We start from the raw sequence: 25,338 nt of genomic DNA, 5'->3' as shown, positions 1-25,338 counted from the left end.
AAGAGAGAGTGACACAAAAATTATTATGAATTCATATAATTAGATTCAAGTACATCCACAGTGAACAAAAGAAATAAGCAAGTATAGCCTAGATTTAGTCATATTATTTCACATGACTAATGTAAAATTTACTACAGTCTTTTGTGGTCTTGACAAATATGAATTAGGTGTTTTCTCATTAATTCTCACTGATATGAAAAATCTGACTGAAGAAAATACAAGGGCTTGTTTTGAGTTTTCATGTGCCAAAGTGATGAAAATCCTGGCAATGTTTATGTACATATGTTAAAAACAATCCTTTAATCTTTACTGATACCTTTGTTTGATCCTTAGTCCTATTCACTGCCTGCCTTATAGTTACAGTGATGTTTGTTTGGACAATTATCACAATTTCTGAAAAACTGAAGTTCAGAAGAACAATGGAGAAGTCTGGATGTAAACTGATTACAATACATCACAAAGGAGGAACTGGGAGTGGCAGTGTAATGGTTGATATTAGAGAAAAATTTGACTGGTGTAAAAAAGAAAAGGTAACCTTATTTATGTAATGAAATTAAGGGAACCTACATGCTCCTCTAAATTTCAAGAGACCTCCAAAGAAAGCCCTCAGCACATTGGGTAGACTGGACTGACTATGAGGGATTTATGTGAAGACACACAAGAGTCACAAAAGAAGGTCAAATTTGGATGACTTGGATAGGATATCCACATGAATTTCTAGATCAACTGAAGAAGTGTTTCATCTTCTTAGTGAGTTCCCTTAAAGCAGAGACTAATTTATTTTTTGAACTAACATAGGTAAAGGGCATAATAAGTGTCTACTGGATTGAATTTAATTCTAGTTCTAAGGTAATTTGGGGGCATTCAAACACAATTTTGTACAAGAATACAATTCCAGTCCCTAGAAATGCCATTACTGACAATGGGTGAGTTCCAAGTATTTATGATTTAATTTGATCAATATCTATACCCCTCAATAGTTACCTTCTAAAAACCATGGTAAAGATTCTCATATATAAATGGAATCATATACATGAAGGATAATACCATAAGCAAATTGATATATGTCCTTCATTCTCAAAAAAGACAATAACATCAGGGAAGTGATGCCATGACATGTACATGAATTGATTTGAATGAGGAGGTTATTGAGCTAAGCCACTAGCCTCACTTTTTCCTCCAGAGTCATCTGAGTCCAGTGGTCAGATATGGATCAGGATGACTGGAGATGGTCCTAAATACAAGGTAGTTAGGGTTATATGATTACCTAAAGTCACACAAATATTAAGTGTCTGAAGTTGGATTAGAACTCAGATCCTACTGATTTCAGGGTCAGGGCTTTACCCCCTGCGCCATCTAGAGCAAGGAATAGTTTATCTGTTACATCTGACAGAGAGCATTATGAAATATAAAATGAATAATTTTGTTTATATTAAATTTAAGTTTTTGTATAAAAAAATCAATGCAGCCAAGATTAGAACAAAAGCAGAAAACTAGGAAATAATCTTTACAATGTTGCTGATAAAGGCCTCATTTTTCAACTATATAAAGATTTATTTATTTTTATTTATTTATTTTATAAAATCTTAAGTCTTTTTACAATTGATAAATGGTCAAAGAAGGTGAAAAAGCAGTTTTCAGAAGAAGAAATAAAGCTATTTATATTCATATAAAATGTTCTAAAATACTATTGATTAGAGAAATGCAAATTAGAACAACTTTGAGGTACCCACTCATACCTATCAGACTGACAAATATGAGAGAAAAGGGAACTGGGGAACTGGGATGGTAATGCATTGTTGGTGGAGTTGTGAACTGATCCAACCATTCAAGGGAGCAATTTTGAACTATGCGCATAGGGCTATCAAAATTTGATCCAGCAATACCAGTACTAGGTCTGTTTCCTAAAGAGATCATTAAAGAGCAGCTCTTTTTGTTGTGGCAAAGAAAGAGGGCAATGGCTGGACAAGTTGTGTTATATGAATGTAACAGAATATGTTTGTGCTAGAAGAAATCATGAACCGGTGGATTTCAGAAGACTTATATGAACTGCTGCTGAATAAAGTGAATAGAACCAGGAGAGCAACATAGTACCAGCAACATGGTGTGATGATCAACCAATGGCTGGCTTAGCTCTTCTCAGCAATATAATGATCCAAGACAATTTCAAAAGACAAATGATGTGAAATGCGACCCACATACAAAGAAAGCACTATGGAATTGGAACGAAGATACAAAGCATACAAAACATACATTCACCTTTTTCCCCCATTGTTTTCCCTTTTGTTCAGTTTCCTCTTTCATGACATATTTAAGTTGGAAACATGTTTAACATGATTGCACATGAATAACCTATATCAGACTGCTTGCCATCTTGAGGAGTGGAGAGGGGCAGAAGGGAAGGAAAAAAATTGGAACTAGAAATCTTGCAAAATAATGAATGTGGAAAACTATCTTTATGTAATTGGCAAAAAAAATAAAAATACTATTTAAAAACAAAGAAAAAACTTTAACATACACAATTGGAGCTGAAATTACCATGGCTGCTAGCACCAGATTTGTCCTGCAATGTCATACTCTTGACTCTCAGTAGGATTAAATCTCAGGATCATAGATTTAAAACTGGAAAGGATCTCAGAGATCCTCTAGTCAAACTAGATAAAGAAATTAAGGGTAAGAGAGAGATTGATCTGTTTCTAAATATTTGTGGAAGTCTAGCTCCCTATTCTGCCTACTATAAACCTGGCTCCCTAAGAGAGGTATCCTCTTCAGCGTCCAACCTTTAAAAAGTATGAATGACAGCTCATACCTGTTAAGCTAATTCTGCTTTCAGGTTAGAATCAAGAATTAGTTATATATGACTATGGAAGTTGATAATTCCCTAATTTCTTGACCTTCCAAATGGTGTTTGAAATTTTAAAGATAATTTTTAAATAAGTGTCTTCACCTAGATAAATGAATCTTTAATGTGGGATTTGTGGGTTCAGATTATTTGGAGACAGGGTTAGCAAAAAGCTAACATTTATGTAGTCTTTATTAGATATCAGGAATAATTATTGTCTTATTTGCTCCTCAGAAATCCCTATGAGATAGGTACTATTATTATCCACACTTTATAGAAGAGGAAAATGAAACAAACAGAATTGAATGACTTGTCTAGGATCATGTGGCTAGTAAGTATCTGAGATTGGATTTGATCTCAGGTTTTCTTGACTTCAGGCCCCATCCTCTTTCCTCTTTGTTACCTAGATACATATTGTGATACAGATGACTTTCTATCTTTCCCATGTGTTGCCCTGAATTCTATGACTTTCTCCTCCTCAAAGGAGAATCTCTGTCTCCTGCCCTTTAAATCCCTTTCCTACTCTGGACCATAAGCAGCATCTAAATGACTTTTTTCCCTTTTGAGAGAGGCAAAGTACAATAATAGCAAGGAACTTGAAAACAGTCTTTCTCCCCCTCCCACCAAACTCCTTCCTATTCTCTTTCTGCTTCTGAATGCTGAGTGCTGAGTTGTACCCTTTTTAATGTCTCCTGATACTATAGCCCTCCTAGACATACTGTAAACTGATGTTTCAAGTCATGTTTTTGACTTGGAAAAGGATAGGCAAACATTGGTTTCCAAGACATAGATGCTGGCAGTGCAATCTTTTCCCCAATTTTCCTTTATTCCATTAAAAAAAATTCAATTCAACAAATGTCTACTACAAAACTACCTTGAATTTTGATTCTGCCTTGCCTTAAAGGCAACTGAAATAAAATTACTAATATTAGTCCATAAATTAGAACTTGTTGATGAAGTTTAATTCCAAAGAACCAGACTCTTTATATATTCACCCAGATTTATTGATCTTCACAACACAATACAAAATCTACTTGTTTGTTTTGGCCTGCCCTGATGGACAATGAGTCCCATCTGAATTTGTCTTCCATTTGATTTTCTCATTTTAATTGTTTATTTTAGTCAGTCTATAGATACATGCTTAGTCATCTTTAATGATGAATTTTTTTCTTTAAAAATAACTTTAGGAAAAAAGACTGCTTTCTTCTACCTCATACTTAATTTTTCCTGTGCTTCAAAATCTCCTGCAACAACTTTATTTTGTTATCATAAAATATAAAATTAAATATGAAAATAGTCATAATATTTTTAGGAAATAGACTTTATAGAATCTTAGAGTTGGAAATAAGCTGAAAGTCCATTTAGTCTGACTCATATCTCTTCAAGAATCTTTTCTGCAATATCCTGACAAATGGTCATAGAATCGCTGCTAAAGGTTTCTCCCTATCAGCCCTCCCAGTCATGAGTATATCACTGTCTCCCAGGGCAGTACCCTCTTCACTTTGGATAATTTTAATTCAAAGATAATATAGCACATGTTATCTCATTTGATTCTTCACAACAATGCTAGTTATTATTGTGCCCATTATACAGATGAGGAAACTAATTTGCCTCTGAAATTTCCTCCCTTTAGTTTCTAGTTCTGCCTTTTGGTATCAGTCAGAGTGAGTCTAATGCCTGCGTGAAAGAACCACCCTTGAAATACTTAGAGACAACCTTCATGTCTCCCTTAAGTCTCTTGTTCGCTAGGTTAACCATCTATTTACTTACTTTAACTGGGAGTTTTTGGTCTATTCTAGTCTCTTTTATCCAGACACATTCCAGTTTGTCAATATTCACCCTAAAATATGGCATCCAAAATTGAACACAGGACTCCAGATATGTCCTGAATAGGCTTGGACTTTAATTCCCTTATTCCAAACACTGGTCTATTAATACATTTCAAGTTCTCATTTGGTTGCCACATCACACTGCTGAATCATGTGAAGCTGGCAGTTCACTAAAATGGCTAGGCCATTTTCCCATGAACTGTTGTCTCTCTGTATAATTGAATCTCTGTATCATAGATTTATAACTGAAAAAAGTCCTCTAATCCAAATTAGATGAAGAAATTGAGGGCAAGAGAGGTTGATAATTTGTCTAAAGACACAGATTGTAAGTAACATAGCCAAGATTTGAAATAAGTTCCCAAGTCCAAATTCAAATTTGCTTTTGTTTTTTTTTTTGGGGGGGGGGGAGAAGAGTCTCACCTGCGACTCCAAGAAGCTGTAATATGCACAAAGTCATACCCTGGAAAACCTGTCTCAAAAAATGGTCTAAATCAAGTTGAAGATAACCAACAGGCTTCATACCTATCAGTAACTTAAGGGGATATCTACCCCTAAGCATGTGAAGATTTCCTCTGGCAAAATGAGCAGAAGAGAACAATTTGTTCCAATAGCCTTGAAGGTGGCTGAATTAGGTGCTGTGGAACACTTAGAGCTTGGTCAGCTATTAAGATGCCAAGGACATCCACTGCATTCTCTATTGTACCACACTACCTTTTCTATTCTCTTCTTAAACAGTGAATTGTTTGGATTTAATTGTGAGAATTTACATGCATCCCTATTAAATTTCATCTTGTTAGATTTTAGCCTGAGGCAGTTAGCTAACGAAATGAAAAGAGTGCTGGGCCTGGAGTCAGGAAGAAACATCTTCCAGAATTCAAATCTGACATCAGATACTTCCTAGCTGTGTGACTCTGGTCAAGTCAATTAATCCTTAGTTTCCCTTGGTTTCCCCATTTGTAAAATGAGCAGAAGAAAATGGCAAACCACTCCAGTATCTTTGGCAAGAAAATCCCAAATGGAGTCACAAAGAGCAGACATAATTGAAAAATGATTGAACAAAACTCGGCCTATAGTCCTAGCTTGCCAAAAAACCTTCACTTGGAGTCTATAAACTCCATAAGGGAAGGCTATCACCTCTGGTGTGATTGAATGTTGTCCTTCATAATCAAAGAAGACCCATGACATCAAGTGAATGATGACATAGCAGGTATATTTTGTTAAAGTGAGAGGAATGTTGTACAAACACATCTTTCTCACTGCCTCTTCCAAAACCATCTTAACCCAGTAGCCTGATATTATAGGAAATAGGGAATCTGGTGTCAGTCTGGATACAGTGGGAGACCTTGGCTCCTTAGATGTAAATCTTGCCATTGTAGTCCTTGGGACTCTGTGGCTTTATAGTAATTCTAGGCAGAGCATCAGTATGGTATTTTTATGGCAACGAACTTTTGACAGTAGGATAAAGCTATCCTGTCACTCAGTGGTCTATGATACTTAGTTGTGCTACCATACTCCTCCTCCCCCCACCCCAAAGATTAGTTTCCCAGAAGCTGCCCGGTAGTATGCTAGTTGGCATAGTCTTTGGTGGAAACTATGACCGTATCTGATCGATTTCGAATCTTTGACTTTTGTTTTTGATTAATGAAAACATTCTTGGCAAATGCTTTCACTCTGGTTCGTCTTGCACAGGTCCAATAATTTCACCAACAAAATAGAACCAGGGTTCTATTCCATTATTCCTAGCTGAAGGCCTGTAGTATGCATAGTTAAGAGCATCAACCAAGGTGGGTCCCTAGAGCCTGGGGCTGGGACAGATGTTGGTTTGCTTTTTGGAGGTTTGCCAGCTTGATTCTGAGATCCAAACATGAGCTTTTTTTTTTTTTAGGTTTTTGCAGGGCAAATGGGGTTAAATGGCTTGCCCAAGGCCACACAGCTAGGTAATTATTAAGTGTCTGAGACTGGATTTGAACCCAGGTACCCCTGACTCCAGGGCCGGTGCTTTATCCACTGTGCCACCTAGCTGCCCCTCAAACATGAGCTTTTTAACTGCAGCAGCTTTAATGTATGCTATTGGAACTGAAATTACCTCTGCTACAGGTACCATATTTACCCTCAATGGAACCTCATTAGAGGACTTAAAATGTACTCATTCCAATTACAGTGCCTTGAAAGAGTCTTGTATTATTTTTTTGTCAGTACTTTCCTAGGTCAGGAGTGGGTAATTTGTTCATCTGCTGCCTTCCTTGGATATGGTAGTTGGTTCTTAGGAGCCCTCTCTAGAATCAAACTGATTCCCCCTCACTTGTGGTCACCATGGTAGGCATGGCAAATACCACTGGAAGTTCATAAGGTAGACATTTGACTGGGTCATCAAAGCCAGGTGATGGGGGTGGAGGTGGAACAAAGGTGTGCAATCAGTCCAAGGTTATCTATAATCTTCAAAGTTCTTGAGTGAGGGTTTTTCAGGGCTGTTCATCCACCTTTGGTGTCCACTTTCACCCTAATCTCATCTGTGACTCCAAGAAGCCATAATACGCACAGTCATATAGCCTGGGAAAAGCATCTCAGAAAATAGACTAAATTAAATTGAAAATAACCAACAGGCTTCAAACCTGTCAGTGAGTTAAGGGGATGTCTACTACAAGCATGTGAAAATTTCCTCTGGAAGAATGAGCAGAAGAGAGCAATTTGTTCCAATAGCCTTGAAGGAAGCTGAATCAGGTGCTGTGGAACACTTAGAGCTTGGTCAGATATCAAGATGCACCTCCACTGCATCCTGGGCCATCACCAATCATTCTGACTTTTGTCCTACACTGCATTTAGATGAAGGGAGGGAGAGTGAAGCATTTAAATCCAATTTACAAATGAGTCAAGATATCATCTGTAATGTCACTGGTTCTTTTTTATAATGAAGGACAAACAATAATAATCTTTCAATTTCAATCATGTAGTTCAGGATACTCCCCCCACCCCATCCCAGCTTCTGATCATTCACAAACTTTATAAATAAGTCACCTATACCTTTATGAGGAGAGATAATGAGACAGTTGACAGAAAGTCAGCACTAAATCCTGGCTTAAAGTTTCACCTCTAACTCGCCCTGGCTATGTTCACATTTAATCTTTAAAATTATAAGTTTCAGAGAAGGTACTGACCTATATAGAAAGAGGTAATTTCAACCTATATCAATGAAATTATAGGTCCATCTTATATCCCTATCCTACATATTTATGCATGCATTGATTTTTCTTAAATGTTCAATAAATCAGAATGTAGGACAAAGCCCTACTAAGGCTTGCACTAAGGACTTCTACCCAGGTTGGCAGTGATCTATTAAATACCACTATTTGGGTCCATTATTCATCCAATCTACTTAACTATGCTTTCATTTAGCCCACTTCTGTTTATCATCCCCAAGTATATCATGAATCACTTTGTTATATTTGCTGAGGTCCTGGCTTGCCTTATCTATGACACTCCCTCAATCTACTAGTCTAATATCTCTATAAAAAATAGAAAATTATTACATTCTGCTGTAGTCTTTTTTTAACTCATGAGATCTTTATCCTAATTCACACTCTCACTGATGAATAGGGTCTGATGAAATCTCCCCATCAGAGTTTTAGGGATACTCCTGAGGGGTTGTGGTTGTTTCTATTTAATGCCATTGACTAGAGCTCCCATTCAAGTACATTCCTCCTCCAATTATCCTCCCACTTCCATAGAGTTCTAATTTAATTTAATCAATGAACATAAATTAGCTTTTAGAAAGTGCTATTTACTTAGAAGATATATAGCAAGAAGAGAAGTACAAATCAAAATCCTATCCATCATTAGGGATCACAGTCTTCCTTATGCAATCTGAGTTCCTAGGGAGTGTAACATTATGTTTAAAGCACTGTGGGGGGGATTCTTATTATTCCACAATATTTTCTGTTTTTAATTAATTATTTTTTCCAATTACATGCAAAGATAGTTTTCAACAATCTTTTTTTATAAGAAATTTTGAATTTCACATTTTTCTCCCTCCCTCCCTTCACTCCTCCCTTCTCATTACAGAAAAGGCTATACGTGTACAATTATGATAAACAAATATCCATATTAATCATGTTTTGAAAGAAGAATCAACTCAAAAAGAAAAAACATAATACATAAAACAAATTTTAAAAATTGAAAATAGTAAACATTGTTCTGAATTCAGATTACACATTTCCTTCTGTGATGTGGATGACATTCTCCATCACAAATCCCCTAGAATTGTCTTTGGTTACTGTATTGCTGAGATGAGTGAATCCATAATATTTGATAATTATATAATGTTATTTTTAGTATGTACAATTTTATTCTGGTTATATTTACTTCACTCACCATCAGTTCATGCACATATTTTTCTGAAGTCCCATCCCTCATGATTTTAAAGCACTTTCTTTCTACAAAGAATCCACCTCAACAAATTTAGGCTAAAATTCAGGATTAGGCATCTCAGTAGCTATCTACTAAAACTGGAATTAAGAATATATGAATTCAAATTTCTGGCTTCAGGCAATTATTAGCTATGTGGACAAATCATTAATCTCTCTTTGCCTCAATTTCCTCATCTGTAAAATAGGAATCATAATAGTACCTCTCCCCCAGGGTTGTGGTGAAGATCAAATGAGATTATAATTGTAAATCACTTAGGACCTGGAACATAGCACTAAAGAATTGTTAACTTTTATTATGATTAGATATTAGATGAAGCTTGGCCAGGTCCATTTATTGCTGGTCTGACTCTTACTCCTTAGGGATGGAAAGCTACCTCATCCAACTTGGCTGGCAAGAAATTCTGGTATGGATTATAATTCCTGAACTCCAGGTGTTTTGCTGACTTTCAGTGACTTTCTCCAAAAGTCCTTTACCTACTAGTAGGAAAGAACAAATGAAAGGAGGCAAATAACAGAAAACCATATGTTAGCAGGACCAGATGCCTCTTCCTATTCAGAGACTTATAGTACATCTTTTTTACTCAAACCAGTCAGACAGAAAAATGGGAAGATATCATTTCCCTTCCCAAGTCTTATCTACCTCCTAGTTCTTATTTAGCAGCAAAACAAGAAGACTCTTCTTCACTGTAAGATAAGTGTGGCAGAAACAAAATATCTGTGTAGGCTCAGAAACAAGGAGCAGATTTCTTTCATCTTGAATTTCCAGGGGCAAGCTCTCTAAGTCCTTCTAAGTGGGGTGTCTTCAGGAAGAGCATGTTGGGCCTATTCTAGGAATGGGGCTCCAATTGCAATGCTGGCATGAATTATTCTTGAAGATTTAACCACAGCTCTTAATAACCCTTTGTTTCCTTTTTTACTAAGTACATTTCTTCCTCATTTAAAACAGCAGAGTAGGAAAGGGCACAAGTTGTCTGCTCAGGATTCTTCTGTCTGACTTTCAGTTCTGGTTCGGCAGCTAACTAAAAAGTGTATTTCTTCACCGTGTGGTCAGTGGACTGGAAAAAGACATCCCTGCCCATGTTCTGAAGTGGAGAGACAAGTCTCTGGATTCATCAGACACTTCCAGAAGCAGCTCACTGAACTGAAATGTTCCTGAGGTCCAATAGCAAAGCCCCGTTTAAAAAGTCCTTGATGGGGGCGGCTAGGTGGCGCCGTGGATAAAGCACGGGCCTTGGAGTCAGGAGTACCTGGGTTCAAATCTGGTCTCAGACACTTAATAATTACCTAGCTGTGTGGCCTTGGGCAAGCCACTTAACCCCATTTGCCTTGCAAAAGCCTAAAAAAACAAAACAAAACAAAAAGTCTTTGATGTGCTTGATATGGTCCCAAATCCTGGATTGTTGGAAGCAGCCAGTACACTGATATTGGAGTCAGGAAGTCCTGAGTTCAAATTTGACCTCAGACACTTAATAGCTGTGTGACTTTGGGTAAATTACTTAACCTATGGCTGCCTTGAGTTTATTCAACTGTAAAAGGGGGTTGTAATAGTATCTGCTTCACAAAGCAGTGGTGAGGATCAAATGAGATAATATTTCTGAAGCTGTTTAAACTAGTGTTTGGCATATGCACATCTTCATACTCTCTTCCTGTACTCTCCATGTATATTGCTCACTTAAAGTTCTACATTTTGAATGCCTTCCCCAGTAAGTTATTCATGTGATAGTTCTCAATCAAATCCAATAATTAACATTCTTCCATACTTCCCAAATACATGATGATACAATTAAACTTTTTTTTTAAACAAATTTCTTATAGATAATTGCCTTGTTACTTATTTTAAGGAGGGGCTCCTTTCCCAATCCCAAAAATAAAAGAGAAAAAATAGGGAAAGAAAGTCAAATCTTCCTTCTTAGCCAGGTCCTTCTCATAGATTTAACTTCAGCACATGAGGTTTTCCCCACAAGGATTAAGGATCCAGGGTTGGCTAAGAGCCACACCCTTTATCCTTCAAGTGAGAAACCAAACCAAAATTCATGTGTAATTGTTCTTCTAGCTCCAGGTGGGGCTAGGGTCTCTTGGAGAGATCCCTTTGCTAGAAAAAAGCAGCGCTGGGTCAGGAAAAGCTAGGACTTTACTCTTTCTATTTCCCACTAAAATAACCTTCTATTTGGAACACACACACACACACACACACACACACACACACACACACACACGTTAAGTTTAATAATTGACTAACTTAGAAAGGAAAAGAAAATCAAGCTTCCTATCTCAAAAGAAAAATCAGTTACTACAAAAATCCCAGAGCATATGGCTCTCTTCCCACAGGGATTGGAAAGCTGAGGTGGACTAGAAGTCACTCCCTTATTCTCATGTAAGAAACCTAATTTATCATGGGCAAATATTTTCCATGATTCCTTCAGTACATAATGCTATCCAGACAAAATTTCTATTTTTTTTAAATATAGGACACATCAAGTTTTCTCTAATTCCCTGAACTAAAGGCAAACCCTTGAAAGGTCAAGCAAATTTCTGGTGGGACCCTCTAACAAAAGGTCCCTACTTTCTCCCTGTGGATCTCTGTTACTACATAGGCAATTCCAGTGCATCTCTACTACTATTAGAATTCTAATTAGACTTGGATATCGACAAAATAAAACCAAAACAGTTAAGCCCTGAACAGATCACATGTTAGCCCACCTCGAGGCTAGCAAAATATCTTCCTCACTTGTAGCAACAAGGCAGGGGAAAGGGAGAATTGCCCTTTTGAAAGTGTTTTAGTTTATCTCTAATTTCAGTTTAGGAGTCCTTGCCCCCTTCCCCCCATGAGGCACTGGCAGCAAGCAGCGAATACTATACAATTCTGGGGATGGGACTCCCATTGGTCAATTCTGTTTTTTTGCCATATGGCTTATTCTTGAAGAACTCATATGAGTTCTCCCCATTTCTAAATGTTCACAAATTTAAGGTAATATTCTTAAATATCTATCAGGAATTAAACTTGTCACATTGAAGAATCCAGGCTATTTGAAAATCAAAATATTTGTAAGTCTTCAGAACAGATATAGCAATCATCCTATTTTCTAATAGCATTTTCTGAGATCATGGACAATGACTCAGAATTCATAGCCATGGATATTTCAATACCCTGAGATTGTAATTGATCTGAACCTGATGATTACAACTTACTGTATATAGCTACCTACTTTCTACTTCTCTACTTAACATATGTTTTCATTTCCTATTTTTTAAATTTTGTTTTGTGAGGTACTTGGGATTAAATGTCTTGCTCCATCACACAAATAGCAAGAATCAAGTACCTGAGGCTGGATTTGAACTCAGATACACCTGATTACAGGGACTGTGCTCTATCCGCTGAACCATCTAGGTGCCCCCCATTCCCATTTACTGTGTTCTATCCTTACTCTACAAATCATTATTCCAGAATATAGGGAAAAAAAGACTTGAGTAGTTCTGCTTTCTTTCTTTCATCTCTACATCATTGTCTCATTAAAAAATATCAAATTTGTCATATAAAAATTTGATATCCTATATATAGATAGCTAACAGAAAACATTAACTCAAAAGCCATTCCCTAATATAATCAAAAGCCATAAAGAACTGTAAACTATTGGGGCAGCTAGGTGGCAGAGTGAATAAAGCACTGGCCCTGGAGTCAGGAGTACCTGGGTTCAAATCCAGTCTCAGACACTTAATAATTACCTAGCTGTGTAACCTTGGGCAAGCCACTTAATCCCATTTGCCTTGTCAAAAAAAAAAGGAATTGTAAACTATTAACAATCATGAAAGAACTCTCTGAATTACTAATAATAAGAGAAATGCAAATGAAACAACTCTGTAGCTTTGCCTCACACCCTGAAAATTCTCAGATGACAAAAGATGGGAATAATTGATTTTGAAGGGATTGTAGAGATGGACACACTAAAACACTATTGTGAAGCTATAAATTAGTTTGTATTTTTACCTATTTCAGAAAGCAATTTTAAATAACAAAATAAATGGGAGCACCTAGATGGTGCAGTGGATAGAACACCAGCCCTGGAGTCAGGAGGACCTGAATTCAAATCCATCCTCAGATACTTAGTAATTGCCTAGCTGTGTGACCTTGGGCAAGTCACTCTTAACCCCATTGCCTTAAATAAAAAAAATTTTAATTATATTTTAAAAATTGACCAAAATATCTATAACTTTTGAATGAGATTCCATGGCTAAGGAGATCATTGATAGAAGACCATTTGATGTTTTAAAAAGACCCCATATAGGGGGTGGCTAGGTGGCATAGTGGATAGAGCACCTGGAGTTAGGAGTACCCAAGTTCAAATCCAGTCTCAGACACTTAATAATTACCTAGCTGTGTGGTCTTGGGCAAGCCACTTAACCCCATTTGCCTTGCAAAAACTTAAAAAAACAAAAAGACTCCATATATACAAAAAATTTCTAGTAACATTCTTTGTGTTTGCCAAAAATTATAATTTAAGTAGATACTCCACAACTGGGAATTAGGTAAATAAATTGTGATGCATAAATGTGTTAGAATATTATAGTGCTATGAGAAATGGTGATTATGAGTACAGAAAAGAATGAAAACGTTTAAATGACTAATGCAAAGCAAAGTAAGCAGAATCAAGAAAACAATTTACATAATGACTACATCAAGTAAGGAGAAAGACAACCATAAACACATACACACACACACACACACACACACACACACACACACACGCACACGCACACACATACACACACCAAAAGGGAACATAGCAAAATTATAAAGATCAAGTATAACTCAAGAAGAGAGAAGATATTTCCAACCCACCTTTTCATGGAGCTGACAGGTCTCAAGTTGTTTTCATCATATGTTTTCATACTTTTTCAGTGCATGTTGTGCTGATTTTTTCCTCATATTTTCTCTTAAAAAATACCATTTGTTATATGGAATTGTTCTTTGGAATGGGAAGGGATTTTAGACAAAACTATGAAGATTTTTAAAAAGACAATAAATTAAAAAAATGAATGTTGAGAAATTATAAAGAACAAGCATGGTCTCAAAGTAGAGCTATATAAGAAGGCACTTTCACTACTTTGAAGAGGTAGTTGGGGTGGGGAAGGATCTGTAGCTCTGAAACTTTGCATAATTTGTCAGATTTTTTGGGGGGGAGACATATTGATGGATTTTGTTGATCTTTTTCTCTTTTGCCTCTTGTTTCTAAAAAAAAAATTCTTTGTTATATGAGATACCTCTCTGGAAGAGGCAAGAGAAGATATACAAGAAAAAATTTAAACAATGTTGAAATAAAAGATCAATAAAACTTTTTGAGAATTCATTTTTTCCATTCACTCCCAAGCATTGGTGCTCTTTTCCTTGATCTAAAAAATTATCTTTGTTTTCTTAGCATTTGTTATAATCCTTAGCAGCTCCCTCCCTCCTGAGGTAGTTCATGTCAATTTCTTACTTCTCTTTCTGGTGTTTTCCCTTAAATGGTGGCAAAATCTACCTACTTGCATTTCCACTCATTCCATCCATTCTTGCTCTCTGAGACTGAGTACAAGTAGGCTATCTCCTTCTATGAAATACCCTTTTACGTACTTGAAAACAGGAAATATGTTGCCTCTAAATCATCTCTTCTCCAACTTAAACTGATCCAATACCTTCACATAATCCTCTTATGGAATATAATTTACAGTCCTTGCTATCCTAAACATTTTCCCCTGAGCACACTTCAGTATGTTAATCTCTTTCCTAAACTGTAATACCCCAAATTGGAAATAATATTTTAGGGGCATCTATATGGCATAGTGGATAACATGCTGGCTCTTAAGTCAGGAGGACCTAACTATTTACTATTTACTAATGTGACCTTGGAAAAATCACTTAACCTTGATTGCCTCATATCCATGGCCATCTTCAGTGGTCCTGATCCATATCTGGCCCCTGGACTCAGATGATTCTAGAGGAGAAAGTAAGGCTGGTGATTTAGCATACTCTGCCATGGTCTTCTTCCAAAACGAAGGACAAACAAACATCAGTCAAGGAAAAGAATACTAGTGATGCAGGGAATTTGGGGTATAGGAATTATTGTAATTGGAAACAAAATATGTAGTCTTTTCACACTGTTAAAATCTTATAATCTTGGGATTTCAGGGAAGCCTGGAGTGATTTGCATGAACTGATGCTGAGTGAGACGAGCAGAACCAGAACAACACTGTACACCCTAACAGCAATATGGGAGTGATGTTCAACCTTGAAGGACTTGCTCATTCCATCAGTGCAACAATCAGGAACAATATTGGGCTGTCTGCAAAGGAGAGTGCCATCTGTATCCAGATAAGGAACTGTGGAGTTTGAACAAAGTGCAAGGATTATTCCCTTTAACTTAGAAAAAAAAAGAGATATCTTATTGTCTGATCTTGTTACCTCTTAGACTTCTCTTCTCTTCTTTAAGGATATGATTTCTCTCTCATCACACCCAATTTGCATCAAGGTACAACAAGGAAACAAAGTAAAGACTGACAGAGTGCTTTCCGTGGGGGGTGGGGGGTGGGGGAGGGAAGCAAGATTGGGGGGAAATTGTAAAACTCAATATCTTTAATAAAAATAAATTTTAAAAAATCTTATAATCTTATATATTGGGTATTGATCCTAGTAATCTCTGCACTGTTAAAACACTTCCTTTGGACTTTTACTTTGACCTTGGCCATGCTTTCACCTGTGGGTCAAGCTAGATGCTAGATAATGCAGGAGTGACAGTCAATTTAAACCACCTCCTACAAAGACCTCAACCACCCTGATTGGAAATAATCTCTCCAATACAAGACCCTAGACCACTCTGAAAATACCACCTTTCCCATAGACTCTAAGGGGACTTTAAGGAGACTCAGGCAGGTTCTGAGGCCTCTTTTTTTTTTTTCTTCTGACTTCCTAAAGGCAAGTTGATCTGCAGCTGGCCTGCCTGGTTAATCTGCTCTATCTGAAATCTGCCTGGCCTTTAAAGATCTCTTAACTCTCTCTATCTCTTTCTTTGTGTTGTAATGACTCCATAATGTCTCTTTTTTCTTTTACACCTGCATTCCTGTGTCGATTCCTGAGTTGAACTCTGGAAAAACCACTCTCTCACATCACTAGGATGATTGAGAACCTCATTCTACACAATGTGCCTCTATTAAGACAACCTAAGTGAGATGGGGTGTAAGTATGGCTGTGTATTATTGTCAAATCCTAACTTAGAAGTAGGGTTAAGAGGTGCACCGGAGACCTCTCACACAGTGACTTTATCCAAGTTCAAAGGCCATCTAGCAGGTGTTAATGGAATATGTTTGGAAACTATCCTAAAATAATCTGTCTCTGCCTCTCTTGCTGTGTTTCTGTGTCTGTGTCTCTCCTCTCTCTGTCTCTCTGTCTCTGTCTCTGTCTCTGTCTCTGTCTCTGTCTCTCTCTCTCTCTCTCTCTCTCTGTCTCTCTCTCTCTCTCTGTTTCTTCCTTATTCTCTCTTTCTCTATCTCTTCTTCCTTTTTTTTCCTTCCCTCCCTCTCATTAGGGCAAGCCCCTATATTTCCCTGAAGGCTTCCCTCAATCTTGATCACCTTAAATCACAGGACTTGACAAATCAATATTAATGGTCTTGTGATTTATCAGCAGTATCAAATGGCATAGAAAATACAAAGACACATTAAAACAAATCCATAGCACGCTTCTGGAGGTTTGTAGCCTGTGTTGAAATTTTCTTTTCTCACCTCTCCTGCCAGCTGGTTTGAAGTGTGTGGAAAAAAAAAGGATTGAGATTTTAGACTCTGAGGGGAAATTTTCCTAAATTTGGCATCCTGGGAAAGGAAGGGGAAGAAAGAAGCTGGTATATGAATTTCTCTCATTCTCATTAACATTCTCAGCATTGTTGCTGACTTGACCTGATCCAGTTTTGAACTTGGGTCACTCTCCTCTTCCTCCAGCTATTTCCAGACCATTCCTAGCCCAGTCTGCCTATCTGCATATCTGATCTATTCCTTCTGCTCTCCATTGCTTGTGGTTGATGGTAACACCAAGCCTACTCTTGTACTCTTTGTTGAGTGTCTAGGAAAACATTGAGTCCCAAATTGTATTTTCTTCATGTTTCTTTTGCTATTCATATGGCCTCCTGGGCAAGGAAGCTGAAAAGTACCCTCATTCATGCCAGTTCATCAAGTTTCTGTGATCTCTATGATGATATCCCTATTATCCCTGAATTTTAGGGCTCTTGGCAGGGGTTGCATGCAATTTTATTAGCCCTTTTGACTGCCATCCATATCACACTGCTGATTGGCATATCATTAAAATCTCCAGAACTTTCTTTACATTAATTATTATTTAGTCAGGTCTCCCAGATTTTGTAAAAGAGTAACTGATTTCTTTTAACCAAAATATAGAACTTTACATTTTTCTGCATTAAATTTAATCTTATTAGATTCAGTCTGTTACAAGGTTGTTGTTGTTTTTTAAGATATTGACTATCTTGTCCAATACAATTGCTCTTAATTTTGAGTCATCTGAAGGTTTGACAAGAATGCCACATCTTGGGGTGGGGGAGCAGCTAGACTGTGCAGTGGATAGAGCACTGGCCCTGGAGTCAGAAGGACCTGAGTTCAAATCCAACTTCAGACACTTAATAATTACCTAGCTGTGTGACCTTGGGCAAGTCACTTAACCCATTGTCATAAATGAAATTAAAAAAAAAAGAATGCCACATCTTTGCCCAGGTGACTGATAATACATGCTGAGTAGAAGAGACAATATATAATAATAATAGATATGATATAATAATATAATATAATAGATATCTCTCTCAAGGTTTGCAATAAACATTGACATTAATTCTTATGGTAAATTCTTCAACAAATTACATATACCAACATGCAACCCACAATCTCTATTTTGTCACAAGAATATAAAAAAACCTTGACAAATGTCATAATGAAATACAGGTATGCTATGTCAGTGACAATTCCTTAAACAAACAGTCCAGCAACCATGTAAAAAAAAAAGGAAACAAGTTTAGTCTTACCTGATCTATTTTTCTGGTGATTTTTCCTCCAAAATGTTCATAAACCAGCCTTTAATAATATATTCTAGAATTTTACTTAGAATTGGCCTATGGTTTGAAGATACCACAATCTTTTCTCGAAATCAGGATAACATCTATGTATTTCCTTTCTTGCAACACTTTGTCTCTTTTTCCATGTTTTCTCATAAATTATCAACCTGATAATTTACCTGAGCAATCACATCCATCATTTCTTTCAATTTCTTGTTGTTTGTCAGCTATATCCAGTTTCATGTCCCCTTTGGGATTTTCTCGGCAAAGATATTGGGGTGGTTTGCCATTTCTTTTCCCAGCTCATTTTACAGATAAGGAAACTGAGGCAAATAATAAGTGACTTGTCCAGGGTCTGATGCCAGATTTGAATTCATGAAGATGAATCTTTTTGACTCCAGACCTGGTACTGTATCCACTGTACCATCTGCCTGTCCCTCAGTTTCTTGGGATTTAGTTTATCCAAGCTTGATGACTGGAATTCAGGGACATCAGTAACATCATGGACATCTTGCCATCTTTCATTTTTTTAGTGTCAACTTTTCCCTCTCATCTTTCCTATTCTGAAGATCATTGCCTCTGATAGAGTAAAATAATGTGTAGCATTCCCTCTAAAGCATTCTTCTACACTCATACTCATAACCATTATTGGTTCAAATTTTTCTGTGGGCCCATACTTAGAAAAAAAAGAAAACCCCACCAATGTATTTATATCAAATCTAGTCTGTTTGAGGAAATAATTAACTTTAAAAGAAAGTTATTTAATAACATAATAAAAACAATAGCAACCAAGCACTTTACTCATAAACTTAGGGCATCCTCATAATATACACAATATCAGGGAAGGAATAGATATAAAGAGTTCATAAATAGAGAAATTGATTAGTTGACTAGTGCACTTCATTCTCAAAAAGGACCCAAATAAAATCCCTATGTGGGTGTCAAAATACAGTATGTTTGACAGACTGATCAGACCAATATAAACTCTGAAGGTGTCTAAATTTGTGCATCTTTTTATGTTTCTTTTAAGTTATTGCAGTCCTGAATTAGAAGTACAAATGTAGAAAATATGTATGCAAAGTATGTGTGCAGAAGGGCAACTCAGGCAACACAGAGGTTGGATAGTACAGATATGATGAAATTACAGGATTGCTGATGTCCACAAGTTGTTCCCATTATCTTGGGTTCACATTCTCTACTGATGTTTGTTTTTGTTTTTAGGATTTTGCAAGGCAAAGGGGGTTAAGTGGCTTGCCCAAGGCCACACAGCTAGGTAATTATTAAGTGTCTGAGGCCTGATTTGAACTCAGGTACTCCTGACTCCAGGGCCGGTGCTCTATCCACTGTGCCACCTAGCCGCTCCCTCCACTGATGTTTTTCCATTACACTTTGCTCCACAGGACTATCTTGCATGCTGCCCTAATGAATGCTTCTTAACCATTTGGCTATAGTCAGTCTTGTCTCGGACCTTGGACCCAGCCAACACAGAATGACTTAGTCATCACATCCTAAAACCAGCAGGAGTCTTGGCTCTGGGGGGAGTCTGCCATCTCCCAAGCAGGATCCTAGTTCCAAACATTGGATTCTAACCTACTCAAGTTGATTCCACATCTGTAGACCTGCTATGTGTTTTCTGCTGCAAGATGCCATTATTCGTGCTCTGAGGGACAGAGGCAGGGTGGGAAAGGAACTGGAGGAGGGAAAAATACTTTCCATCCTTGCTGCACTCCACCGGAAGATGTATTATTCCTGGGCTTTTAATCTCCTACCAAACCTATTTCCAGAGGCAAGTGCTTGTTTCTGCTAATCCTTAGTCAAATTTCCTGAATCTTTCATATGCAAATAGGTCACTCTAAATCAGAAAAGAGCATTCCATTAAATTTATTTATAAATGGAAGTTTACAAAATCCTTACGTTTTGCAATTTCATGGAGTGGATTCCCCCCTCCCAAATTAAATAGGAGTTAAATATTTCATATTTACCAGTCATTACTATTATCTCTTAGATACAGAGTATTAATCTTACCCTTTCTTTGTTTTCTCTTGTCCTTAACATTACTTTCTTTAAAAGCCCTTTTTGTTATCCTTAGCATAGGGCAACAGGAAAATCCCGTTCTTTTATATTCATCCTAAATTTCTTGCTCTGCTTCAATCCTCTAAATGTTTTATAAAATTTTAATTTAGTTGATACTCATTGGCCTAATTAGACAGTTTCTCATTTTTCTTCTTCTTTGTAATTATTTCTGTTTGTGTTATTAGAGTATTTTTGAGAACACTCTGCCCTTCTTATGCTGTTAAATTTTATGGCATGGAACCATCCACATATTTCTGAACTCTTTAAAATCGACTTTTCCAAAATCTAGAATGTATTATAAAGAGTATCCCAAAGGTCTTAGTGCTATTTTAAGTTATTAAAGTTTATGCCCTTAGACATTTAGTAAATGTACTAAAGCTTAACTTCATTAAGATGAAATATTCACTTCCTTTCCCAGTTCCTTATTTCAGAAACTGTTTTCTCCTTTTTTGTCAGAATTGGGTTAAGATAGCAATTCCCTTTTCAAAATTTAGAAGAACTAAATGATCATTAAGGCAAATAAAAATTTTAACAACTTCATTTGACAGAGAAGCATGTTAATAAATGTGTAGGTAGCTGAAGATCCCCACCAATACCATATCATGACTTCAGTAGAGGTTTCTGATCTATTTCCTGAACTCATCATTCATTTCATCCTACTATCTAGAGGGTTTCTAATTTATTCTTGGAAGACTACTGCTTCTATTTTTACCTCCATTGATTAAAACCTAAAAATGCTTTATCATGTTTTGCCCTTATTCATGGATTTCCTTACATGGTATGTAACTCTTTTTATATAAAATGCTACTCCATTACCCCTTATGTCTAACCTACTCCTTTAAAGGGGTCAATTCTTCCAAATCTATTTCCAGTCATCCAAGTCAATGTTTCTTATTTTTATTTTATATTTATTTACATATTATAAACAAAGTCTTATTTGTTAAATGAGTTCCTTATTTCTAGTTTAATTACTAGAAAGTTTCTTCTTTTCTTCCACATTGGAATAATTTGTATTTATATCATCAGCATTTTCATTAAGTGATGAAATAAATCTGGATTAAGCTAAATTCCCAAAGAATCTAAGATTATGAGTTTTATCTCTTGGTAGCCATGCTAAACATCCATTCTCTAGGAAATGGTGATTTGAAATAAACTCAAAAAAAGTATATTTCATACAGATAGTTAGGATGGATTTGTACTACAGTTTCATCACTGCATACTTCTCTGTTTTAAATTGGAATCTCAAAACTGTGAGCCACACCTACTCATCTAGCTAGCCAAGACAGAAAATCTACTGAATAATCACCATAAGTTGAGGTGAGGTCTCTCACCAAAATTGTTAAGCCCTATACCAAATGAATTTTAAAAAGGAAGTCTAAACCTAAGACTATTAACTTGCTAAGATGACCCTGTTCTTGACCTCCTGTCTGGGAAGTGACAAAGATGAAACTTTGGACTAGAACTAGGGAGACTTCTGTTCATTCTAGAATAAGAGTTCTTTTTTTTTTTCTGAAAGAGAAAATCATTATTCCCTCCAAAAATTTCAACTAAGTAAAAAACTAGAATCAGTGGAGACTATAATTGTCCAGAAAGAAAAAAAAAAAGCTGAGGAAATCCAGTCCAGAGACCTATCAGAAATGCTGTGCTTCTCAAGGACAAGTCCTGCTTGGAACTGGAAAAGATGAGCAGTGCCAGAATATTAGGAAAAGTGGAAATACTTTGGAGAGCTGTATTATCTGAGGCACAAGGTGCCTTAGCCAATGTTTCCTAAGTGTGTCTTTCTAATAATGTTCTTTCACAGTCTTGATTTTTTGTTTAGTGTTTTATTCTTCCTTAAATACATGTAAAAACAATTTTAACATTCATTTTTGAAACTTGGAGTTCCGAATTCTTTCCCTTCTTCCTCCCCATTCCCCTCATTGAGAAGGCAAGCAATTTAACATGGGTTATACATATATATGGTCATACAAAATATTTCCATATTAGTCATGTATTAAAGAAAACAGACTAATAAAACAAAATTCAGGAAAATTAAAGTTAAAAAATATACTTCAATCTTATTCAGACATCATCAGTTCCTTGTCAGGGGAATGGACAACATATTTTTAATCCCAAATTCTTTTGAGCTGTCTTGAATTATTGTATTGCTGAGAATAGCTAAGTCATTCAGAACTGATCATCTTACAAAAATTGCTGCTATTTTGTAGGAAGTACATTTCACTTCATAGCAGCTCATGCAAGTTTTTCTAGTTTTTTTTCTGAGAACATCTTGCTCATTATTTCTTTTTTATCTTAATTGAATTTTATTTTTCCCCAATTCCACATATAATTTTCGATATTCATTTTTGTAAAATTTTGAATTTCAAAATTTTCTATTTCCCTCTGTTCCCTTTCCCCTCCCAGAGGCATCAAGTAATCTGATGAAGGTTTTATAGTGAAAAATAGTATGCTTTGATGTACATTTAGAATCCATGTAGATGGTATTTTCCACCACAAGTCTTTTGGAATTGTCTTTGATCACTGTATTGCTGAGAAGAGCTAAGTCTATCACAGCTGAGCATCACACAATGTTGCTGTTACTAGTACAATGTTCTCCTGGTTCGGTTTACTTCACTTAGCATCAATTCATACTTCACATAGCATCAGTTTCCAGGTTTTTTTGAAATCCACCTGTTCATCATTTCTCATAGCACAATAGCACTCCATTACAGTCATATTCCACAATTCATTCAGTCATTACCCAGTAGAGGGACATTCCCTCAATTTCCAATTCTTTGCCATCACAAAAAATGCTACTATATTTTTGTACACACAGGTCCCTTTCCATTTTTTTTTATGATTTCTTGGGATGCATACCGAGTAGTAGTAGTAGTCTTGCTGGATCAAAAAGTATACATAGTTTGATTGCCCCTAGGGCATTGTTTCTAATTGCTCTATAAGAATAGTTGTATCAGTTCACAACTCCACCAAGAATGAATTAATGTCTCATTTTTCCCATATTCCCCCCTCCCAACATTTATCATTTTCCTTTTCTGTTTCATTAATCAATCTCATAGGTGTGAAATACCTCAGTTGTTTTAATTTGCATTTCTCCAATCATTTGTGATTTAGAGCATTTTTTCTTATGACTATAAGTAGTGTTGTTAATTTCATCTGAAAACTAAATCAGTTGATCACTGATCAATTGGGAATTTCTATACTAAACTGAGTCTGTATGCAGTTTCCTCTTTGAGCTATCTGATGAGATTAAGGTTCCCTCACTCCCATGTCCATCCCCGCATTCCCCATATTCCCTTTCCATGCTAAAAACTTTTTCTTTCCTATTTTATGAGATAATCTGCTCCATTTTACCCCTTCCTTCCACTTTTGTCCTTAGATATCATTCCCTCATATTAAATTTACACCATGCCTTCTGTCTAAATATACTCTTAACTGCTATAATAATAATAATAATAATAATAATAATAATAATAATGTTTTTATGAATCATCAGTATTCTCTTCCCATGTAGGAATATAAACAACTTAAACTTATTTAATCCCTTATGTTTTCCCTTTCCTGGTTACCATTTTATGGTTCACTGGTTTAGCTCTTGCCTTTTCATGAAGAAAATTTGAAAGTCTCCTATTTTACTGAAAGTTGATCTCTTGCTGGGTTGTTGATTCTTGGTTGTATGGCAAGCTCTTTTGCCCTCCAGAGTATCATAGTATAAATCCTTTAATCCTTTAATGTAGAAGCTGCTAAATCTTGTGTTATCCTGACACTGGTTACTCAAATTATTTCTTTCTGGTTGCTTATAATATTTTTTTTTCCTCTGGGACCTCTGGAATTTGACCATAATATTCCAGAAAATTTTCATTTGGGGATCTCTTTCAAGAGGTGACTGATAGTTTCTTTCACTTTCTATTTTACTGTTCTGTGGTGCAGTGGATGGAGCACTGGCCTTGGAGTCAGGAAAATGGAAGTTTGAATCCAGCCTCACCAGCTGTGTGAATTTGGGCAAGTCATTTATTGCTTCTTATTGCCTCTCATCCAGGGCCATCTCCAGTTGTCTTGATTCATATCTGACCACTGGACACAGGTGACTCTGGAGGAGAAAGTGAGGCTGATGACTTAGCCCAGCAACCCCTCACACAAATCCAATTCACTTTATTATGGTATCACCTGCCTGATGTTGTGGTCTTCTTCAAAAATGAAGGACAAAGCATCATTATTATTATTATTAATAGAATATCAGTGCAGTTTTCCTTGATAATTTCTTGAAAGGTGACGACTAGGTTCTTTTTCTAATCATGGCTTTCAGGTAGTTCAATAATTTTAAATGTATCTCTCTTGATCTATTTTCAAGGTCTGTTGTTTTTGCAATAAGATATTCCACAAAGTCCTCCATTTTGAAAAATTATTTTGGTTTTATTTTGTTTCGTAACTTTTTATAAAGTCATTAGCTTCCATTTGTTCGATTCCCATTTTTAAGGGATGATTTTCTTCAGTGAGCATTTGTACATCCTTTTCCATTTAGTTATTTATCATTTAAAGGTGTTTGGAGGAGTTTGGGGGAGTGTCCAGGGAAGGTGCTTGCTTTTTTTCCTTTTCATTTGACTAATTCAAATTTTTAAGGCGTTTTTTCCCCTTAATGAATTTTGAAGCCTTTTTTAATGTTTGGCCAATTTTGTTTTTCAAGTTATCCTTCTACTCATTGGCTTTTTGTACCTTTTGTACCTTTTGACCTATTCTGTTTTTGAAAGGTACTATTTTCTTAAGTAATTTGTGTGTGGATTCTTTCTACTTGACTTTCTTGTATTACTTTCATGTCTCTTCCCAGTTTTTCTTCTACCTATCTTACTTGATTTTCAAAATCTCTTTTGATCTCCTCCTTGGCCTGAGATCAATTAATTTTTTTTTTGGAGACTTTGGAGACTGAATATTGGAGCCTTGACTTTGTTGTCTTCTTCTGAGTGTTTGTTTTGATCTTTCTTGTCACCATAGTAACTCTCTCTGATCAGAATTTTTTCTGTTGTCTGCTCATTTTCAAGTCTGTATCTTAATTTATTTTTCATTGTTAAAGTGAGGCTCTGCTTCCAGCATGG

General features: G+C 36.2%; 1 pseudogene; it reads left to right on the top strand.

The window, feature by feature from the left end:
* Positions 1–419: 419 nt before the first annotated feature.
* The window catches only part of LOC141522901 (thymidylate synthase pseudogene), a 44,354-nt pseudogene continuing 19,435 nt past the window's right edge, over positions 420–25,338 (top strand).

This window comes from Macrotis lagotis, chromosome 4 (genome assembly GCF_037893015.1).
Source record: "Macrotis lagotis isolate mMagLag1 chromosome 4, bilby.v1.9.chrom.fasta, whole genome shotgun sequence".
NCBI classification, from domain to species: Eukaryota; Metazoa; Chordata; class Mammalia; order Peramelemorphia; family Peramelidae; genus Macrotis; species Macrotis lagotis.
Note: the sequence above shows the minus strand (reverse complement) of the source record. Positions and strands in the feature narration are given on the sequence as shown.